The sequence below is a fragment of the Macaca nemestrina genome, chromosome 15, assembly GCF_043159975.1.
Source record: "Macaca nemestrina isolate mMacNem1 chromosome 15, mMacNem.hap1, whole genome shotgun sequence".
Taxonomy (NCBI): Eukaryota; Metazoa; Chordata; class Mammalia; order Primates; family Cercopithecidae; genus Macaca; species Macaca nemestrina.
This window is the reverse complement of record NC_092139.1, coordinates 44,656,287-44,663,472: the sequence shown is the minus strand read 5'-3', so window position 1 is coordinate 44,663,472 and position 7,186 is coordinate 44,656,287. Positions and strand designations below refer to the sequence as shown.

The following is a 7,186-nucleotide window of genomic DNA, read 5'->3' as shown; positions in this document are numbered from 1 at the left end:
ATTAGGAAAAATGTCATTAGTCTAGGAAAGAGACTAAAATGAGTGGTAAATGAGAATTAAAAAAAAAAAAAAAAGGAAAAGTACCCTGTTTTGAACTGAACTAGGCACAGGAAGAAAAAGTGACTATTGATTGTTCTGAAAACAGGTCAGGGAAGGAAATTATGTGTGAAAGACAGTACAGGTAGTTCTAGATATTGTTGAGTTAAAGGAAAGAAAATCGTGTAGGAGCTCAAGAACAATCCAAAATTTTGGTTGTGACAAATACATTAGTGAAGTGAAAAGGACAACAGATTGAGTAGACACTAAGGTGTTAAAGAGGTCAACTATGGTGAAGAGCTGAGTTTTATTTTAGATGTAATGTTTATTTCAGGATTTAATCCTAGTATTTAACCTGCAAGAAGATGAAGAAAGTGATTTTTGAGGAGCATTGTCAGGGCAACTCCAAGAAGATATATTTTACCAGGATAGGATACCAAGTGATCCTGGTCTGATTTTGGTTTTCTTGTGAAATTATTTTGCATTTCTTCTTCAGCATCTTCAGCTTTTCATTGAAAGACCAGTTTTGTTTCTTGCTTCATTTTTGTTTATATTTAATCCATGTCAGATCTATAAGCAAGAAATACATATGTTAGTGATGTTTGTTCATGGAAGCCACTGAGAATCTAGGGTTGCCTGTGACACTGTATTATTGTAGCAAAATCAGATTAATACACTACCTCTAGGAAGAGGAAGAAAATAACAGTTGCTTGAGTATGAGTATAAGAAAAAGGAGAAAGAGCCGGCCGCGGTGGCTCACGCCTGTAATCCCAGCACTTTGGGAGGCTGAGGCGGGCAGATCACCTGAGGTCAGGAGTTCGAAACTAGCCTGACCAATATGGTGAAACCCAATCTCTACTAAAAATACAAAAATTAGCTGGGCGTGGTGGCAGGTACCTGTAATCCCATCTGCTTGAGAGGCTGAGACAGGAGAATTGCTTGAACCTGGGAGGCAGAGGTTGCAGTGAACAGAGATCATGGACTGCACTCCAGCCTGGGCAACAGAGCAAGACTCAGTCAAAAAAAAAAAAAAGAAAAAAAGAAAAAGAAAAAAAGGAAAAAAAGAAGGAAAGAAAGGAAAAAGGAGGAGGAAGTCAAAATTTATTCTGAAATATAAAACTAGGTGACTGAGAATGAAAATGTCACTTCCATTGTATACTTATGTGCTGTCATGTTTAAAGATATGAAAGAAAGGATTCATATCTTTTTTTAATTTTCTATGTATAGTTTTTTTATTTTTATGCATTTATAATAGTAAATAGCAGTACAGTTTTTGGAGGTTTCTGAATATATTGTGGGTCACATACCCTGCAGAGACTAAGATGAAAACCGTATATGTTTTCTGTGGGAAAAAAGAGCAACAAATTACCTTTTATAAATCATCTCCTCACAAACCTAATCTGAAAGGAGAGTTAAAAAGGACATAAAGAGGGAAGGCTTGTGTCAATATTCTCCCTACTGAATGTTGGAACTTTCTTTACCTTTCCACATGTCCTCTGTCGGTAGCATTTATATTGTGATCAGAGAAGAGTAGGTCTCCTTCTGTATTCTGAACAGGGCTATAAAAAGTGTCTTCATTACAGTTTGAAAAATGCCAACCAAGATCACTGTTTGAGAGACGAGTTAAGATATATAAAGCATTGTGTCTAAAGTGAGTAGTGTGTGTATAAAATGGCACTCATTAATTTTCAAAGCATTGTATCTAAAGTGAATGGTGTTTATAAAATGGCACACATTAATTTTCAATCTATTCATTAAAAAGTATATCAGAGGAAAAAGAAAAATTAAATTAAATTAACTTACTTTCCTCAAAATTGGAATACAGGAAAATATTATTTAATGGAAAAAAATGTGTTTGATATAAACTTGCAGAAGTATGTCTATTCCAGGTTAGCAATTTTCTCTCCAAGACTACTCATGAAAGGGGCCAACTGTAGCCAGTATTAAAGGTATGATGATTTGTCTCCTTCAACTAATAAGACCCTAGGGTCTCCCACAGGACTCCTTGCAGCCTTCTCCCTCAAAGCCTTCCAGAAGACAGAGTATAATATTAGGCACACCTGAAAGGCACAAAAAAAAAAAAAATTGAGCCAAAGCAAGATAAGGGGAATATTTATACAAATATCTCAACAGTTTCCAGGTTGACCCCATACAACAAGTTTCCACTTGTTCTTTTGACCCTGGGAATCTACTTATAATAATTTTTACTTGAAAGGTGGGAGTTACATTTGAAGCAATATGAGAAAATTCTCAAAGCAGCAAAAATAAAATTGTTCTTTGCCTTGGCCTGCCATAATTACTTCATTGCTATGACATATGACATCATAGTTAGTCCTCAGGCTCGGGGGTGTTTCTAATGAGCTGGAGTTGGAAGGGTCCCAGTGGAATGCAGTGAACCAAAAGGCCCACTGTTCTTCCAAATTCCAACATGATATCAGGAGGGAAAAACAAAGGGCTCTTCAAGATTCAGAGGTCAACCTGTTCGGCGTTGTATCAAAAGGTGGCAATAAGGCAAAACAAGGTTTCAGGGCATAGGAAAAGGCCACTGTCACCTATTTCTATGTCTAATTCAAACAACAATGGTACTGAATATGAATATTTTCAGTAATTTATGAGACCAAATTTGAATATTTTGAAAATATTCTGTTAACTTGATATGTTATCACATTGGATCCTTGCCCCAGGACTGTGTCCAAGGGAAAATTATTGGTTGCCAGTGCATACATACTATTATAAATAAATGACTTTGTAATAAAAAATTTAAAACTATACATAGGGAAATAATGAAAACAATGACAAATATGTTTACCCAGCACAGGAGCGAGGTCCTTTTCTGCTCCCTTAGCGCAAAGGACCTTCAGAGGTGCTGCCACCTTCCCTGGGGCCCATGTGAGCCATTCACCATGTACTCCCTTCTGGGAATATGTCTAATGGTTTAGCCAATTTATCAGCAAGACAGCCCAGTGGCTAACACTAGCATCAACTCAACAGAGGTCACAGAAGCTAACAGAAGCCTCTTCAATAGGGCAAAAGTCTTTGAAATGGACATGAGTATCTCTTTCCTAGTCCTATCACTGACCCCCAATGCCCAGCTGGCTTAGGGTACTTAGACAAACTTCTTGCCTTAGATATCTCCAAACAAAAATGACCAATAGTATTCAGTTTTTAAAAACACCAACAAATTTCAAGACAGACTGATTCAACACACGCCCTGTTACAAGAAGTTTGGAACAAAGAGGAGATATATATTACCTCTGGACTTCTCAGGCATGCTATAAATGTTTTTTGGTAAATCCCAAGATGAGATCACAATTATTGTGGAAGAGTTTAGTACAATTACCTAAAAAATTAAAATTTAAAAAAAAACAGTAGAAAAACATAACTAGAAATATAACAGATTTGAATAAATAGCAGCTTTGACATAATATATCTGAATAAACACTTTTATAGCCAATAAACATAGACTATATACCATTTTATTGTTATATAGTGAAAAATTTTCAAACACATGAAAGTATAGAGTACAGGATACTGAAATTTCAATGTGCCCATTAAGTGGCTTCAACCATTATTAATATCATGTAATCCTAATTTTCTTCATTTCTCACCAGTTACTTCTATCCTCCTCATGTTTCTCTCTCTCTTTGTCTTTTGATCTTATGGAGTAATGGTATACATATTTTTTAAACCCTTGCAGTCAAATGGTTGCAAAATACAGCTCCAATTCTTCACACACCTACACATATCCTTGCTCTTTTCCATGTCACTTTTCCGTGCTGTCTCAACATGGGCAGCATAACCTTCTGACTCCTTGACTCTGAGCAGAGACATACAACTTATTTTAACCAAAGCAATATTAGCAAGAGTATCAGAGAACTGAAATATGCTTCTGCCTTTTCTTGGTCTCTGCAATCCCATGAGGAAATGCCTAATCTACCTCACTGGAAGTTGTATGTCCTTGTTATCCCAGCTGAGGCCAGTTTAGATCAGCCAACAGCCACCCAACTGCCAGACCATCAAATGATACTAGCCAAAGCAGTAGAAATTTCCAACCAACCATCCCTGGACTGTGAGTACTAGGTGCTTATTGTTACATGCAGCTGAGAATTTGTGGTCGTTTCATAGCATTGCATAATGTTAGATACCTGACACAGAACCTAAGAATTCAATATAAGTATTATTTATTTCTTGTCAAAACATAAAAGGAAGCACGCAAAAACCCCACCCCCATACATACACAAAAATATTGGGTAGAAGATAGATAGATAATATTTTAATTACTTAAAAGAAAAATCACCTAACAAAGTAGGTGTTAATATTAAAACAGAAAGTAAGTGAAAGCAGAGAGAACAAAGAGGTGGTAGTGTCGCCTTTTGAGCTTTGGGCCGGACAGAGGTGCTGGTAGCCTAAATTCAGCTCCTGCAGGAAAATGTGGCCCTTTGCACAACCAGAGACAAGAGCTGGGGCCACTGTATGAGTCGGGGTTATATTCAAGGCCACTGGAGAAGAAACATTGACTGAGAAAAACAGCCACCACCCCACATACATATATATGGTCAACTGATTTTCAGTAAAGGTGCCAAGACAATTCAATAGGGGAAAGGAGTAGTCTTTTCCAAACAAATGGTGGTGAGGCTACTAGATACCCACCTCAACAATAATGAAATTGGACTCCTGCCACATACCATATACAAAAATTTATTCAAAACAAAAATCAAAAACAAAATTTTTTAGATCAAAAATCTAAATGTAAGATCTAAAACTATAACACTCTCAGAAGGAAACATTTGTGCAAGTCTTTATGACCTTGCATTAGACAATGATTTCTTGGATATGACACCAAAAGCATAAGCAACCAAAGCAAAATAAATAAATTGGACTTCATCAAAATTAAAAACATTTGTGCTTCAAAAGACATCATTTACAAAGTGAAAAGAAAACTCACAGAACGGCAGAAAATGTTTCAAATTTTATATCTGATAAAAGTCCGGTGTCCAGATAAAAATATCCAGCGTAAAGTACGGTTTAGTTATTATTTCAAATCAACAATAAAAGACAACCCTATTTTAAATGGGCAAAAGACTTGAATAGGTATTTCTCCAATGAATATATAAAATAAGCACATGAAAAAATTCTCAAAATCATTAGTCATTAGGGGAATGCAAATCAAAACCACAATATGATACATGTTTATACCTACTAGGATAGCTATAATGAAAGATACAGAAAATAACCAGAATTATCTAGGCTGTAGAAAAATTGAAATCCTTATCCATTGTTGGTGGGAATGTAAAATAGGCCACTTTGGAAAAATCTTAAAAAGTTAAACATAAATTTTTAGCCAGGTGCAGTGGTTCAAGTAAATAATCCCAGCATTTTGGGAGGCTGAGGCAGGTGAATCACCTGAGGTCAGGAGTTTGAGACCCACCTGGCCAACATGGTGAAACCCTGTCTCTACTAAAAATACAAAAATTAGTCGGGTGTGGTAGCACACACCAGTAGTCCCAGCTACTCAGGAGTCTGAGGCAGGAGAATAGTTTGAACCAGGGAGGCAGAGGTTGCAGTGAGCTGAGATCATGACACTGCACTCCAGCCTGGGTGACAAAGTGAGACTCTGTCTCAAAAGTAAATAAATAAATAAATAAATAAATAAATAAATAAATAAAAATAAGTAAAATAAAATGAGTTAAACATAAGTTTTCCATACAATCCAACAATTCTACTCCTAAGTATGTACTCAAGAGAATTGAAATCATATGTTCACCCAAAAATTATAAGTGAATGTTCATGGAAGCATTATTTATAACAGCCAAAAAGTGTAAACAACTCAAATGTTCATCAACTGATGAACAAATAAACAAGTGTGGTATATCCATACAATAGAATATTATTCAACCATAAAAAGTAATGAATTATTGATTTATGCTACAACATGGATGGACCTTGAAAACATAATGCTAAGTAAAAGATGCTATACACAAAATGTCACATATTGTATGATTTCACGTATATGAATTGTCTGTAATAGACAAATTCATAGATGTAGAAAGTAAATTAATGGTTTCCAGGGGTTCGGGAAGTGGGGAATGAGATGATATGGCTAATGGGTACAAGGTTTTCTTCCAGGTGATGAAAATGTTCTGGAATTAGACAATGATGGTGGTTGGACAACCTTGGGAATATACGAAAAACAATTGAATTAAACCACTGTAGAAAAACACTTCAGTAGGATGTGTTTTATGTTATGTTAATTATATTTCAATAATAATAATAATAAAGATACATAGGAGATAGATTGAGTAGCTTCATCAGTATCTAATAGGAGTTCCAGAAGGAGCCTAGAGAGGAAAAAGCAGAGTCAATATTCAAACAGGTAATCAGTGAGAAATTTCCAGACTGAAGAATTACATGAAACCTCACATTAACATAGCATAATAGTCCAGGTGTGGTGGCTCATGCCTGTAATCCCAGCACTTTTGGAGGACGAGGCAGGCGGATCACTTGAGGTCAGGAGTTCAAGACCAACCTGGTCAACATGGTGAAAACCTGTCTCTACAAAAAAATACAAAACTTAGTCGGGCATGGTGGCACATGCCTGTAGTCCCAGCTACTCAGGAGGCTGAGGTGGGAGAATCACTTGAACCTGGAAGGTGGAGGTTGCAGTGAGCCGAGATTGTGCCCACTGCATTCCAGCCTGGGTGACAGAGGGAGACCTTGTCTCAAAAATAAACAATAGCATAATAAGTGTTGAACAGGATTAATAAAATGAAATAAATCCATATATGGACATAGTTTGATGAAATTGCAAAAAAAAAAAAAAAAAAAAAGAGTAATCTTAAAGTTCCCAAAGGAACTTTAAAAGAATGACAAAGACACTAATTTCAACTTCTTAACAGCTCAAATAGCTGCTTAGAAAATAATGGAGCATTGTCATTAAATTATTCAGGAAAAATCATTTTCAGTAAGATTTCTATATCTAGCTGAGGCAAGACTCAAGACTGAGATTAAAAAATGGTGTTTGTATATTTCAAATAAAAATTAGTAAACTCCTAAAAGTTAAAATTCATGCAGAACATATTATTTGGCTACTATAATAAAATTATAGATTTATGATAAACATAAGCTTTTTCAAGGAAACTACTTTAAAATT

The 7,186-nt window shown here is 35.7% G+C and overlaps 1 long non-coding RNA gene across 1 annotated transcript in view; it reads right to left on the bottom strand.

The window, feature by feature from the left end:
* Window positions 1-202: 202 nt before the first annotated feature.
* Window positions 203-7,186, bottom strand: part of LOC139358505 (uncharacterized) — a 151,116-nt gene continuing 144,132 nt past the window's right edge. Inside the window, exons 4-5 of the long non-coding RNA XR_011613503.1 lie at window positions 1,518-1,643; window positions 203-606 (exon numbers count right to left, since the gene is read on the bottom strand). This is a non-coding gene — a long non-coding RNA (uncharacterized lncRNA). The remainder of the gene's footprint in view (window positions 607-1,517; window positions 1,644-7,186) is intronic.